A 16340-nucleotide genomic window follows, 5' to 3' on the forward strand; every position below is an offset into this window, starting at 1 on the left:
TCTCTGAAATTAAGATGCTATTTCTGCCATTATAGTTATTTCCTGCTACCATTTTCTTTTTTTCTACTTGTCTGTACATTACCCTTACTAGTCTTCACTTTTCTCTTAATCCTTCTCCTCATGTCCCAAATCTCTTAACTCCATCTTCTTTCTCCTCACCACATCCTCTTTACTCCTCCTAATGCTCTCTCTCCCCCAGCACTGTCACCATTCTCACTTCTCCCTACCTCCTAATAGCTTCTACTCTTTTCCCCCACTCCAAGCAGGTCATAGAACCTTCTCTCCCCTCCTCCAACATCATTTTGGTCGCTATTCTCATCTTCTGCCACTGAAATTCTCCTGAACTATATTCTACCAGCTGTACTCATCTGACATTCCAGCTCCTCTGTTGGTGGATGCTTCTCAGCACCAGTTTCCATCCTCTGCTTGCAATGCTGTGGGGTACAGAGTTCTAGAAGAAGCCTGGCTTTTTTTTTTTAATGAATACTGGAGCAAAGCATAATCTTGCACCACATACACAGTCTGGGCCACAGCACTGAGATGTCTACATTTGATGACACTGTGAAGTTTGAGGGCTATTATTTCACAGCATGCAGAAGCAATCATTTGCCGATAGAATTAGAAGGGCATTTTCAAAGCATCTCCGCATATATCAACTTTGCAAATCAAATTTCTAAGTAGTCAACAAGGTCACGATACAGAAAGCCACACATTAGAGCCACAGACAACATGGCTTCTTACACAAGGTTTCTACAAAAACAATTAACTACAGGTTGAAGTAATCAGTGAGTAGGAAAATTACTACCATGTTAAAATTGTAGCAGTAATTCGCAGCTCATTACAAAATGGCACCATTCCTGTTAGTGCATAAGCAGTGATCAGCTCACACACTGACAGGAAAAAAATAAACAAAAATAAAATACACAAGCCGTAAACATCTACATTGGCTCCCCCTCCCTCCCCTCACTGAACCACAGTTTTCTCTAAGCTGTGCAACTGATGTGCGTGTGCACATGACAAAACTCTGAGCGCACGAAGATCCACTTTCCAATCATCTATTCTTTCACACAGCAGTCATTTTCAATCAAACTTGAGTGCTGTTACCTTTGTGCCATCACGGCAGTTATGTCCATGTTTCTACACATTTATAAAAGATCTTTGCCGCAGCATCACTACCATGTTGGATAATTATTTGTCACATGAGGCCAGAGTACAGTGCGTGACTATAGGTGTCTTCCCTCCCCCCACCCCCATACATTGGCTAACCTATTTGTAACAAATTTATTATAAACCAGTTTAATTCAAAACTGCAATGTCTAAACTCAGCATAACTGAATGGCGAATTCATGTAAGTCAGAATGGTTGGATGAAATGATTGAAATGGCTACAACAAAATCAAACCAAATGATTCAAACCACACTTCATGATATATAAGTATGAGAAGATCTATGGAGTTATTTGCTTCTACTGTCGTAGAGATGCCAAAGTTCTTGAAGTGTCATCTCTCAACTAAGTGGAGGAGTGCTTGGTTTTGCTGCTTGAAACTCCAACTAAGAAGGAGAAAAGCAGAATGTCTTGAATGCCAACAATCAAACTCAGAAGTAGTCAAGGTAATTATTGACAGTGCATTGCTGGCCATTAAAATAAGCACTTCAATGATAGCAGTTGAGAATATAAATGAACACATGACAAAATATATCCTAGTACTGGATAGCTGGAGATGCAAAAAAATTGTGCTTACAAGTCAGCCACATTGAGCCTGCAAAAAGGTGGGATAATGTGGGGTACAAATGCAATAAATAAATAAATAAAGCATAGCTCTCTAGCTCCGCTCGGGAACTACATATGCAATGCTTTTTCTCCACTCCTGATTGGATAACTACAATTTTATTGCAAAATAGCTGGGTAAGCACAATATGGTCACTCGAAAAAGACTCAAAAAAATTTCAGTTTCCCCCTTCTCGAAGCAAAAATAATCAACGCTCCCAAATAGGCAAGCAAGCGCCCAACCACACTGACTCAGAGGATGAGGACTCTACAGCGAATGCTTCCAGCGATGGTGAAGTTACTAAGTGAGATTTAACTAGACGGTTCAAAGCACATAAGAGCGAGATGCAACCAGTGAGAGGGGATGTACAGGTGGCACTGGCGGAACTCTGGAGTGATGTTAAAAAAAAAATCAGAGGCTGGCTGAAGCATGTGTAAGATTGAGTAGAGGTGATAGATGATGAAATTCGAGCTCTTCAGGTGGAAAAGAATCTTCTTCAAAACAGCGTCAAGAAATGCTTGATTTGATTGAGGACTTGGAAAATCATACCCGCAGATGTAACCTGCATTTCAAAGGGATTCCAGAGGATGAGAGCCATGCTGACTGCAAGCAAGTTGTGATAAAGACATGTGAATCTTTGCTGGAAGAACCTGAGAGGCAAGCAATATGGAGGGCCGAAGCATAAAGCCGGAGAGAGCTCATCTTTCAAGACCTTGCTGGCTCCACTTTGCAAAAGCCCAAGGCCTTGAAGGATGTTACCAGATATGTTTAAGTTACAGGACTTTTGTTACAGTTGGCTGTTCCCCTTGGACTACTGATCACAGTTGGTGGTAAAACAAAGAAAGTGAAAGGTGAAGTGGAAGCCTGAAAGACACTAGTGGAATTGGGATGTACTAATCTTCCACAAACTAATCTGGTTCCTAAACTTCCCCAAGTTGCATTATTGAGTGACAAATAGAGGGTACCACAGTACCAGATCTAAAAGCAACTTATCAACCATACACCCAGCTACCTGAGTTTCTTTTACTCTCTTCACCAGGGGGGGGGGGGGGGGGGGAAGGGGGGGGAGGAATCTTCTGCTCCTAGACATAACGTGTCTTGACTCTTCTGAAAATGTGGATCTGTAATTGAGTTAAAGTATGAAGCTACTCTTCAATATTAATGTGTGTTATTGTTGTTACTCTTGTTCACCTGATTTTAATATTTTTGTTTTGATGAGTCATCTTTATTTACGGGGATAGTACTAAACGATTGTTGCATTGTTGTGGGGCATCCCCTGCAGAAGGGAGAAGTGTTTTCTAGTCCGCAACGCAATGATAAGCACTTTTCTCCTGGAGGTGGGCTGGCAGATTGAGTTAGATGCATTTGAGGAGGGGAGGGAGGGGTGGTGAGACAGACACAGCTCGGAAACCGAGAAGGGAGGATGGGGGAGATTACTGTATACAGATTGCCTCCTGGAATGTTAATGGTCTCAATGATGGGTAAAAGCACAATATTGTGTTTAGGGAGCTTCACAGACTGAACTGGGAGATTATGTTACAAGAGACACACTTGTGTCCACAAGATCACTGTCTTCTGTTAGAAAAATTATATCACTGCATGTACACATTCTAATCAGGGAGGGGGGAAGGTAGAAGGCTTGACCATTTTAGTCCATAAAAGATAACCTTTTATTTTGCAAGACATCTAAAAAGATGACCTTGGCTGCTGTATGGCAGCCAAGGGTGCGACTTTGGTGAATCTTTATGGACCAAATGACGAGCAAGGACGATTCTTTAGGGGTCTTCTTCATCCACCGATCAGGTTTTGAAGGGGAATGGTATTAATGGGAGGAGATTTCAATATTGTTTCTGATGAGAATTTAGACCATTCAAAGGGAGGAGGGGGGTATGGTGCTTTATTGACTCTTATGCCAGGGTTGGAATTACTTGATGCATGGCGTCTGCACCATCTCCATTAGAAAAAGTATACTTTTTACTCATACTCCAGGGATACTTATATGCGAATTGATCAAATATGGTGTCACAGGAATTTCTGGGGATAGGTACGGGATTGCCCATATCAAAACTATACAAATATCAGACCATGTACCCATCTGGCTAGAGGTGGGTTCTTGGCAGGGACAGCGGATACAGGGCTTCTGGAGGCTTAATGAAAACTTATTGGGTGATGGACATGTCTGTGATGAGATTGAAGGAGTTATACAGGGCTAGTTACAGGATAATGATAATGAGTTGGTTAATGACACCTTTTTGTGGGATGCCCTAAAAGCTATTGTGAGGTGGGAGCCCAAAAGAAGCAAGCATATGATAAAGGGGTCTTATCTCTATGGGAACACCTCTGCCTCTTGGAAAGTCAGCATAAAGCTAGGCCCAATCTGGGAATTCTATGAGAAAGGTTCAGTAGATTTCAGATTGAGAAGGTTGATTTTATGCAACAACAGCTCAAACAAAGATTTTTGAATATGGTAATAAACCTCTCAGATTATTTGGATGATAAAGGGCAATCGGGATACCCTGCATTACTCAGATCAGGAGATACATGAGGAATTTTTGAACTTTTATAAGTGGGGAGATGGGCGCAACAGAAGATGACATCACCTAGTATTTATAAAATATTACACTACCCTCCTTCTCCTCTGAGGATAAAGAGTTGCTCAATTCTCTGATTTCTATCTTGGAAATCCAATGGGAAGTTAAACAGCTGAAAAGTGGCAAGGCCCTAGAGTTAGATGGGTTCTCTTAAAAATTTTATAAACTTTTTTGGGAGATTTGGACCTCTTACTTTGCAAAGTTAGTAATGGTCTTCTATCAGGGAATCCATTACCATCTAGTATGTCTGAAGTGGGTGTCTCCAATTTGCTGAAGCCGGATAAAGATCCTTCGGCTTGTGGATTTTACGGAGCCATTTCACTTTTAAATATAAATGTAAAGTTGACTGTAAAACTTTTAGCTCAGCGTTTGTCCAGAGTGTTACCTAGGCTTATCCACACAAATTAATCTAGATTTCTTTCCAAGTGGAAGACAATATAAGGTACACCCTTAACATCTTATGGGGAACTCAGAAGGTGCAGTCCAAGTTGGCCTTGTTGGCTGCTGATGTGGAGAAAGGCCTTTGATAGGGTCAGCTGGACCTTCCTATGGCGGCTGTTGCAGAAGGTGGGACTGGAAGAAAGTTTTGTCTACGGATACATCAGCTTTAAGAGACACCTAAAGCTCATATCAAAATAAATAGGGGGTTTTATAGAAGCTTTTTCCATCCGGAGGGGAACCAGACAAGGGTGTCCCCATCTCCCCTGTTTGCTCTCTCTACAGAGCCTTTGGTCAAAAAGATTAGGAATAAGCCATCATAAAATGGTACTTTATGCTGATTATGTTCTTTTTTATGTTACAACCCTTCAGTTGATGTTGCCAATTATTTTATGGGAACTGAGGGATTATGGTTATGTGACTGGTTTTAAAGTGAATTTTGGCAAATCTGAACTTTGGTCTTTTATCAGGGAATCCATTACCACCAAGGGAGAGGAGGAAGAGTTGTTACAGCATTCCTTTCCTTTAAATTGAGCCAAAGAGGAGATCCACTATTTATGGGTACGCATTCAATTTATGAGCGCAACTATTTAAGCTCTTGCAACAGATCAGAGTAGACTTAGGAAAATGGAAAGGACTGTGGCTTTCCTGGTGAGGCTGCATTGCGGTTATAAAGATGAAAATTCTTCCTAGGCTGCTGTTTTTGTTCCAAACCCTCCTTACAGACATCCCCACTGCAGAATTGGGTCAGCTACAAAGGGATATCAATGGTTTTATTTGGTAGCAGATGGAGGGGGGGGGGGGGGGCGGAGAGCAGCCCCCAACTTAATGCAGTATTATTGAGCAGTGCAGCTATGTTAGTTATTCATTCAACTGAAACTGCACTTACAAAAGTTTCCAACGACCTGTTACTGGCCAAATCCAAAGGTCTCTATTCTATCCTCATCCTTCTTGATCTATCCGCCGCTTTTGACACTGTTGATCACAGCCTACTCCTTGATATACTGTCTTCACTTGGATTCCAGGGCTCTGTTCTTTCCTGGCTCTCCTCCTACCTCTCGCTTCACACCTTTAGTGTACACTCTGGTGGATCCTCTTCCACTTCTATCCCACTACCAACAGGGTTCTGTTCTCAGTCCTCTCCTGTTCTCCATCTACACTTCCTCCCTTGGCTCTCTGATATCATCCCACGACTTTCAATACCATCTCTATGCTGACGACTCCCAGATCTACCTCTCTACCCCCGAAATCTCAACCAGCATCCAGACCAATGTTTCAGCCTGCCTGTCTGATATCGCTGCCTGGCTGTCTCAACGTCATCTGAAACTTAACATGGCCAAGACCGAGCTTCTCATCTTTCCCCCTAAACCCACCTCTCATCTCCCCCCTTTCTCTATTTCTGTAGATGGCACTCTCATTCTCCTTGTCTCATCAGCTCGTAACCTTGGGGTCATCTTCGACTCCTCTCTCTCCTTCTCTGCTCACATTCAGCAGATTGCCAAAACCTGTCGTTTCTTTCTCTATAGCATCAGCAAAATCCGTCCCTTCATCTCTGAGCACTCTACCAGAACCCTCATTCACACTCTTATCACCTCTCACCTAGACTATTGCAACCTGCTTCTCACTGGCCTCCCACTTAGCCATCTCTCTCCTCTTCAATCAGTCCAAAACTCTGCTGCACTACTCATTTTCCGTCAAAATCGCTATGCTCACATTAGCCCTCTCCTCAAATCACTTCACTGGCTCCCTATCTGTTTCCGCATTCAATTCAAACTTCTCTTACTGACCTATAAGTGTATTCACTCTGCTGCTCCCCAGTACCTCTCCACTCTTGTCTCTCCCTACACCCCCCCCCCCCCTCGGGCACTCCGCTCTGTTGACAAATCTCTCGTCTGTCCCCTTCTCCTCTACTGCTAATTCCAGACTCCGTTCCTTCTATCTCGCTGCACCACACGCCTGGAATAGACTTCCCGAGCATGTACGTCTAGCCCCATCTTTGGCCGTTTTCAAGACCAAGCTAAAAGCCCACCTCTTTGACGCCACTTTTGAGTCCTAACCACTGCTCACTTGCCTGTACTTTTTATCCCCTCCTCATTAATTCCCCTTACCCCTTAGTTGTTCTGTGTGTTACCTGTCTTATTTAGATTGTGAGCTCTTTGAGCAGGGACTGTCTTTATGTGTATGGTGTACAGTGCTGCGTATGCTTTGTAGCGCTATAGAAGTGTTAAGTAGTAGTAGAGTAGGAAATTAGTCCTTAAAAAGCAGTAGCAGCATTGGAACAAGCTCACTTTCCAGATTTCTATTTACAACATGTACTTTGTATCACTAATGGGGGTCAGCTTACTAGAATTCGAATCATTAACCCTTTTATGCCACATTTACTGGATATCTGGGTTAAAATATGTAGACGCTATGGAGGGAGAGTCAGGGTATCTTCATTGACCCTACTACAGTATGAACTAGCATTTGAGACAGAGAGGGGAAATCCTATTTTTTGAGATGGGAGAAAGCAGGTCTGACACACTTCTGGCAGCCCCTGGATGTGGGGGAAATTTGTTCGTGTCCAGATCTGATTCATACCACCTGCCTCTCAGAGACCTGTTTTCTTATTTGCAAGTTAAGCACTTTATTATTTCTCAAAACTGGTTGCAGGTGGACCCTGAAGAAATGGAATATCTTGAAAATCTGTGCATATTTTTGGGTAAATTAAAGGGTCCTATCTTGATTTTATATAGATTTCTCATTGGGAAGGCGTTTCAAAAAAGCGAATGCTACATACCTGTAGAAGGTATTCTCCGAGGACAGCAGGCTGATTGTTCTCACTGATGGGGTTGACGTCCTCGGCAGCCCCCTCCATCGGAAAGTTTACTAGCAAAGGCCTTTGCTAGTCCTCGCGCGCCCATGCGCACCGCGCATGCGCGGCCGTCTTCCCGCCCGAAACCGGCTCGAGCCGGCCAGTCCAGTATGTAGCAAAACAATACACTTCAAGGGAAGACTCAACTCCAAAGGGGAGGCGGGCGGGGTTTGTGAGAACAATCAGCCTGCTGTCCTCGGAGAATACCTTCTACAGGTATGTAGCATTTGCTTTCTCCGAGGACAAGCAGGCTGCTTGTTCTCACTGATGGGGTATTCCTAGCCCCCAGGCTCACTCAAAACAACAACCATGGTCAATTGGGCCTCGCAACGGCGAGGACATAACTGAGATTGACCTAAAAAATTTACCAACTAACTGAGAGTGCAGCCTGGAACAGAACAAACAGGGCCCTCGGGGGGTGGAGTTGGATCCTAAAGCCCAAACAGGTTCTGAAGAACTGACTGCCCGAACCGACTGTCGCGTCGGGTATCCTGCTGCAGGCAGTAATGAGATGTGAATGTGTGGACAGATGACCACGTCGCAGCTTTGCAAATTTCTTCAATGGAGGCTGACTTCAAGTGGGCTACCGACGCAGCCATGGCTCTAACATTATGAGCCGTGACATGACCCTCAAGAGCCAGCCCCGCCTGGGCGTAAGTGAAGGAAATGCAATCTGCTAGCCAATTGGATATGGTGCGTTTCCCTACAGCCACTCCCCTCCTATTGGGATCAAAAGAAACAAACAATTGGGCGGACTGTCTGTGGGGCTGTGTCCGCTCCAGGTAGAAGGCCAATGCTCTCTTGCAGTCCAATGTGTGCAGCTGACGTTCAGCAGGGCAGGAATGAGGACGGGGAAAGAATGTTGGCAAGACAATTGACTGGTTCAGATGGAACTCCGACACGACCTTTGGCAAGAACTTAGGGTGAGTGCGGAGGACTACTCTGTTATGATGAAATTTGGTGTAAGGGGCCTGGGCTACCAGGGCCTGAAGCTCACTGACTCTACGAGCTGAAGTAACTGCCACCAAGAAAATGACCTTCCAGGTCAAGTACTTCAGATGGCAGGAATTCAGTGGCTCAAAAGGAGGTTTCATCAGCTGGGTGAGAACGATATTGAGATCCCATGACACTGTAGGAGGCTTGACAGGGGGCTTTGACAAAAGCAAACCTCTCATGAAGCGAACAACTAAAGGCTGTCCTGAGATCGGCTTACCTTCCACACGGTAATGGTATGCACTGATTGCACTAAGGTGAACTCTTACAGAGTTGGTCTTGAGGCCAGACTCAGACAAGTGCAGAAGGTATTCAAGCAGGGTCTGTGTAGGACAAGAGCGAGGATCTAGGGCCTTGCTGTCACACCAGACGGCAAACCTCCTCCAATGGAAGAAGTAACTTCTCTTAGTGGAGTCTTTCCTGGAAGCAAGCAAGATGCGGGAGACACCCTCCGACAGACCCAAGGAGGCAAAGTCTACGCCCTCAACATCCAGGCCGTGAGAGCCAGAGACTGGAGGTTGGGATGCAGAAGCGCCCCCTCGTCCTGTGTGATGAGGGTCGGAAAACACTCCAATCTCCACGGTTCTTCGGAGGATAACTCCAGAAGAAGGGGGAACCAGATCTGACGCGGCCAAAAAGGAGCAATCAGAATCATGGTGCCTCGGTCTTGCTTGAGTTTCAACAAAGTCTTCCCCACCAGAGGGATGGGAGGATAAGCATACAGCAGGCCCTCCCCCCAATCCAGGAGGAAGGCATCCGATGCTAGTCTGCCGGAGGCCTGAAGCCTGGAATAGAACTGAGGGACTTTGTGGTTCGCTCGAGATGCGAAGAGATCCACCAAGGGGGTGCCCCACGCTTGGAAGATCTGTCGCACTACCCTGGAACTGAGCGACCACTCGTGAGGTTGCATAATCCTGCTCAACCTGTCGGCCAGACTGTTGTTTACGCCTGCCAGATATGTGGCTTGGAGCACCATGCCGAGACGGCGAGCCCAGAGCCACATGCTGACGGCTTCCTGACACAGGGGGCGAGATCCGGTGCCCCCCTGCTTGTTGACATAGTACATGGCAACCTGGTTGTCTGTCTGAATTTGGATAATTTGGTGGGACAGCCGATCTCTGAAAGCCTTCAGAGCGTTCCAGATCGCTCGCAACTCCAGAAGATTGATCTGCAGATCGCGTTCTTGGAGGGACCAACTTCCTTGGGTGTGAAGCCCATCGACATGAGCTCCCCATCCCAGGAGAGACGCATTCGTGGTCAGCACTTTTTGCGGCTGAGGAATTTGGAAGGGACGTCCCAGAGTCAAATTGGAGCAAATCGTCCACCAATACAGGGATTTGAGAAAACTCGTGGACAGGTGGATCACGTCTTCTAGGCCCCCAGCAGCCTGATACCACTGGGAGGCTAGGGTCCATTGAGCAGATCTCATATGAAGACGGGCCATGGGAGTCACATGAACTGTGGAGGCCATGTGGCCCAGCAATCTCAACATCTGCCGAGCTGTGATCTGCCGGGACGCTCGCACCCGCGAGACGAGGGACAACAAGTTGTTGGCTCTCGTCTCTGGGAGATAGGCGCGAGCCGTCCGAGAATCCAGCAGAGCTCCTATGAATTCGAGTTTCTGCACTGGGAGAAGATGGGACTTTGGATAATTTATCACAAACCCCAGTAGCTCCAGGAGGCGAATAGTCATCTGCATGGACTGCAGGGCTCCTGCCTCGGATGTGTTCTTCACCAGCCAATCGTCGAGATATGGGAACACGTGCACCCCCAGCCTGCGAAGTGCCGCTGCTACCACAGCTAGGCACTTTGTGAACACCCTGGGCGCAGAGGCGAGCCCAAAGGGTAGCACACAGTACTGGAAGTGGCGTGTGCCCAACTGAAATCGCAGATACTGTCTGTGAGCTGGCAGTATCGGGATGTGTGTGTAGGTATCCTTCAAGTCCAGAGAGCATAGCCAATCGTTTTGCTGAATCATGGGGAGAAGGGTGCCCAGGGAAAGCATCCTGAACTTTTCTTTTACGAGATATTTGTTCAGGGCCCTTAGGTCTAGGATGGGACGCATCCCCCCTGTTTTCTTTTCCACAAGGAAGTACCTGGAATAGAATCCCAGCCCTTCTTGCCCGGATGGCACGGGCTCGACCGCATTGGCGCTGAGAAGGGCGGAGAGTTCAGTTCCCCTGCAAGTACCTGCTTGTGCTGGAAGCTGTAAGACTGAGCTCCCGGTGGACAATTTGGAGGTTTTGAGGCCAAATTGAGGGTGTATCCTTGCCGGACTATTTGCAGAACCCACTGGTCGGAGGTTATGAGAGGCCACCTTTGGTGAAAGCTTTCAACCTCCCCCCGACCGGCAGGTCGCCCGGCACTGACACTTGGATGTCGGCTATGCTCTGCTGGAGCCAGTCAAAAGCTCGCCCCTTGCTTTTGCTGGGGAGCCGCGGGGCCTTGCTGAGGCGCACGCTGCTGACGAGAGCGAGCGCGCTGGGGCTTAGCCTGGGCCGCAGGCTGTCGGGAAGGAGGATTGTACCTACGCTTACCAGAAGCATAGGGACCAGTCTTCCTTCCCCCGAAAAATCTTCTACCTGTAGAGGTAGAGGCTGAAGGCTGCCGGCGGGAGAACTTGTCGAATGCGGTGTCCCGCTGGTGGAGAGACTCTACCACCTGCTCGACTTTTTCTCCAAAAATGTTGTCCGCACGGCAAGGCGAGTCCGCAATCCGCTGCTGGAGTCTATTCTCCAGGTCGGCGGCACGCAGCCATGAGAGCCTGCGCATCACCACACCTTGAGCAGCGGCCCTGGACGCAACATCAAAAGTGTCATAAACTCCTCTGGCCAGGAATTTTCTGCACGCCTTCAGCTGCCTGACCACCTCCTGAAAAGGCTTGGCTTGCTCAGGGGGAAGAGCATCAACCAAGCCCGCCAACTGCCGCACATTGTTCCGCATGTGTATGCTCGTGTAGAGCTGGTAAGACTGGATCTTGGCCACGAGCATAGAAGAATGGTAGGCCTTCCTCCCAAAGGAGTCTAAGGTTCTAGGGTCTTTGCCCGGGGGCGCCGAAGCATGCTCCCTAGAACTCTTAGCCTTCTTTAGGGCCAAATCCACAACTCCAGAGTCATGAGGCAACTGAGTGCGCATCAGCTCTGGGTCCCCATGGATCCGGTACTGGGACTCAATCTTCTTGGGAATGTGGGGATTACTTAGTGGCTTGGTCCAGTTCGCAAGCAATGTCTTTTTCAGGACATGGTGCAAGGGAACAGTGGACGCTTCCTTAGGTGGAGAAGGATACTCCAGGAGCTCAAACATTTCAGCCCTGGGCTCGTCCTCCACAACCACCGGGAAGGGGATGGCCGTAGACATCTCCCGGACAAAGGAAGCAAAAGACAGACTCTCAGGAGGGGAAAGCTGTCTTTCAGGAGAGGGAGTGGGATCGGAAGGGAGACCCTCAGACTCCTCGTCAGAGAAATATCTGGGGTCTTCCTCCTCTTCCCACGAGGCCTCACCCTCGGTGTCAGACACAAGTTCACGAACCTGTGTCTGCAACCTCGCCCTGCTCGACTCGGTGGAACCCCGTCCACGGTGGGGCGTCGAGAGGAAGAGTCCCTCGCCCGCATCGGCGAAGCTCCCTCCGCCGACGTAGTCGGGGAGCCTTCCTGGGAGGTGGCCGCGGTCGGCACCGCACGCGGTACCGACGTCGGGGACCTCAACCTGGGCGATGGGCCAGCCGGCGCCACGCTCGACGGTACCGGTGGCGCAAGCACCGCCGGTACCGGAGGGGTAGGGCGCAACAGCTCTCCCAGAATCTCTGGGAGAACGGCCCGGAGGCTCTCGTTTAGAGCGGCTGCAGAGAAAGGCTGAGAGGTCGATGCAGGCGTCGACGTCAGAACCTGTTCCGGGCGAGGAGGCTGTTCCGGGCTGTCCAGAGCGGAGCGCATCGACACCTCCTGAACAGAGGGTGAGCGGTCCTCTCGGTGCCGATGCCTGCTGGGTGCCGAATCCCTCGGCGACCCAGAGCTCTCGGTGCCGACATGGGGAGGCGACCGGTGTCGATGCTTCTTCGACTTCTTCCGAAGCATGTCACCGGAGCTCCCCGGCACCGACGAGGAGGACGTAGAATCCATCCGTCGCTTCCTCGGGGCCGAGACCGAAGAAGGTCGATCCCGGGGGGGCTGTACCGCAGGAGCCCTCAGGATAGGAGGAGACCCACCCGAAGGCTCACCGCCACCAGCAGGGGAATGGACAGCCCTCACCTGCACTCCTGACGATGCACCTCCGTCCGACGACATCAGCAGACGAAGTCTCGGTACCACCGACGTCGATACAGTCGCCCGATGCCTCGGCGCCGATGCAGAGGCCCGATGCCTCGATGCAGTCGATGGAGCGGCAGCCAAGGAAGATGGTCCGGACGCTGACGACGTCGATGCACTCGATGCCTCCGGTGCCGATGCCGACGAAGAGCCCGAGAACAAAACGTTCCACTGGGCTAATCTCGCTACCTGAGTCCGCCTTTGTAACAGGGAACACAGACTACAGTTCTGAGGGCGGTGCTGGGCCCCTAGACACTGAAGACACGCAGAGTGCCTATCAGTGAGCGAGATTACCCGGGTGCACTGGGTGCACTTCTTGAAGCCGCTGGAAGGCTTCGATGTCATGGGCGGAAAAATCACGCCGGCGAAATCAAAAGCCGAAATGGCGAAAATTGAAGCACCAAAATTTAGAGGGAGAAAAATCTCGACCGAGGCCAAAAAAGGCCTACCCCGACAACGAAAGAAAACTTACGGGGCAAAAAAACTGAGAAATACGGGAAGGGCAGAAAACCCGAAAGGGCCTTCCGGAACACTTCCGGAGCGCTTCCCGAACTTTTTTTGAGAAAAAGAGATGAAAAACACGTCGAAAAGGACGCGCGAGGTCGACTCTCTAGGGCACGAACGGCGTAACACGACCGTACCGAGCGCGGACGAAAGAAGACTGGCCGGCTCGAGCCGGTTTCGGGCGGGAAGACGGCCGCGCATGGGCGCGCGAGGACTAGCAAAGGCCTTTGCTAGTAAACTTTCCGATGGAGGGGGCTGCCGAGGACGTCAACCCCATCAGTGAGAACAAGCAGCCTGCTTGTCCTCGGAGAATATAAATTTATGTTGGAGTGGGAGAGGGATTGAGGTGAAGAACTTGTTATAAACACTTGGAAAAGGATATTTCAAGAAGTTAAAAAAGCTTCTATATGTGTACTGCTCAAGGAAAATGCATATAAAATAGAAAGCAGGTTGTATTATACACCAGAGAGAATGAAAGAGCTGTTTCCGTCTACTGCTACTGAGGACTGTTGGCAATGTCAGAATGCTCGGGGCACTTTCTTCCATATTAGGTAGACGTGCTCATTTGTAAATTTTTTTGGAAGGAGGTAACTAAATTGGTATCACAAGCTCTGGGTGCTATCTTGCCCTGTGAGCCTAAATTTTGTCTGCTGGGTTTGGGCAATCTAAGAGGCCGCAAATGGCAAACCCGTGTTAAAAGGATTTGTCTAACAGCAGTGAAAAGTGAAATATCAGCACAGTGGAAACAACCTATTGGCCTCATGAACCAAGCCTGGGAAATTTGTCTCTGGTAGTTCATGATGTGGAACAATTGACTGTCATCATGGGCGTTCAGTCCTGAGCAGGACTCAATTATCCACTATGCTTTCTACCATATGACAACTTATGTTTATGATTTTTTTTCGGGGGGTGGGGTGGAGAGGTCTTCTTTCTCTTCCTTAATGACTGGCGCCCTCTGAAAAGTCCTGGTTGGGCACCATAATTGGTTTATTAATTTTTAATGTTTTAGGATGGGGGGTATGAAGGGGGGTTTTATGTGTCTGCTTATGATTCAGGTTTTGTACGATGTACTACTTTTAAAACATCAATAAAAACGGAAAGTGTAAAAAAAAACCATTATGCTTACAAGTCCTTGGAAATCACAGATGAAATTAAATTACCAATGTTTCATACTTTAACTGTTGATAAAAGAATAGCTAACAGTTTTCTTATATTATACTTCAAGTTCAGACCCCTAAACTCGTTGGAATATAAAATATTGTTTGGTGGAATTTTAAAGCTGCAAGGATGTGACACTGATGCTATAGTCTCTGCAATCAAAGATTTCTATATATTAAAAAAAGCCTTATTGACCTAATGAAAATGGTAATGTTTACATTTGATGGTGCTTCTGTGATATTAGGTAGACTCAATGATGTTGTAGCTCAACTGAAGCGTGACATTCCTCATTTAATCCCATACAGCGTTGCACATCAAGAAGATTTGGGGATATGCAATGCATGGAAGTCAAGTTGTTTAGAGATATTGAAACTTTTATGAGAACTGTATACACAGTCTTCTGTCACTTCTGTAAAAAAAATACAAATATGAACAGATTGTAAATGACTCGGAATATGAATCTGTAGCTTTTAGATCTCTCAAAGTCTGCTGGTTGTCTAGACATTCTGTACTTCAAGCAATCATTCATAACTACTGGCCTCAAATTATTTTGAACATGAGAAATACCGTTACCCTATTTCTTAAATACTGCTACAAGAAGCTAAGCTCACAGGAATTTCGAGTGTCATTTGAAGTATTAAATGACATTTTGTCAGAGTTGGCTGCATTAACTACCCAGTTTCAAAAATTTGGCTCAACTCCCCTTGAAGCATTTCATTTTGCACATGATAAAATGAACAAGATCTAATGGCAATACCTGAGTGATCCAATTTTGTGGAGTGCCAATGTTAAGACACTTCTTGATTTCAGCATTCAACAAAATATTCAAATGGATACTACTTCCTTAATTATGTTCATAAAGCTGTGTGCTCATTTAGCAGAGAGGTTCTCAGAGATTGAGGCTGAGGAATGGTCTGCATTTGACTGTGCTGCAATGGCACAATGCAACTTCACCTTTGGAATAGAGCAGGTCAACTTGCTGTGTTTGCACTACCAAGACTTTCTTGTGGAAACACAGCCATTCTTAGCCAGTACAATGGTTTATACTGACGATGTATAATTTGTCTAAGAGGTTAAGCAGTTGTACACCTAAATAGTGAGTGGAATCACTTCCCTAGTGAAAGGGGAAATAGGTCTCACCAAAGGCCACAGTTAATATGTTAATCAGGATGGCTACTATTTTTTGGTAATTTAATTTAAAACCTGCTGCCAACACAAAAGAGTTTTAAAAATTAGTAAGGTAGGAACAGAATCGAGGGATCTAGTAAGGAATACCAAAATATCATCTGTAAAAGCTACCGTTTTAACCAATGGGCCTCCCATATCAACTCCAAAATATCTGGCTGCAGTCTAACACTTTGTAACAAGTATTCTAGAAAAAGGACAAAAAAAAATAGGGGCAGCCCCTTCTACTGCTTCAATTCACTGACAGGCAGATGATCAAAAGCAAACGCCGGCGCTAGAGGCTGTTAGCACCATACTAGCGCCGGCGTTTGCTACAGCCCTATGATCAGAGAGCCCTTGAGCGCGTGAAACAATGCGCTTGAGGGCTCTTTGCGTTAGTAGCATGTTAATGCATGCTAAACAGAGCTTAGCGCATTCATCGCGCCAAAATTTGGGTCGCTGGCCGCAGCAAACCCTACCGCCAGCTCCGAGCTGGCGTTTAGGGTTTGCAGATCATGGGGAGGAATGGTGAGCCCTGTCCAGCATGCAGTTGCATGCTGGCAGGC

The 16340-nt window shown here is 47.3% G+C and overlaps 1 protein-coding gene across 2 annotated transcripts in view; it reads right to left on the reverse strand.

The window, feature by feature from the left end:
• Nucleotides 1-16340, reverse strand: part of XPOT (exportin for tRNA) — a 645960-nt gene that overhangs the window by 341282 nt on the left and 288338 nt on the right. The window lies entirely within an intron of this gene.

The sequence above is a fragment of the Microcaecilia unicolor genome, chromosome 10 (assembly GCF_901765095.1).
Source record: "Microcaecilia unicolor chromosome 10, aMicUni1.1, whole genome shotgun sequence".
Lineage (NCBI taxonomy): Eukaryota > Metazoa > Chordata > Amphibia > Gymnophiona > Siphonopidae > Microcaecilia > Microcaecilia unicolor.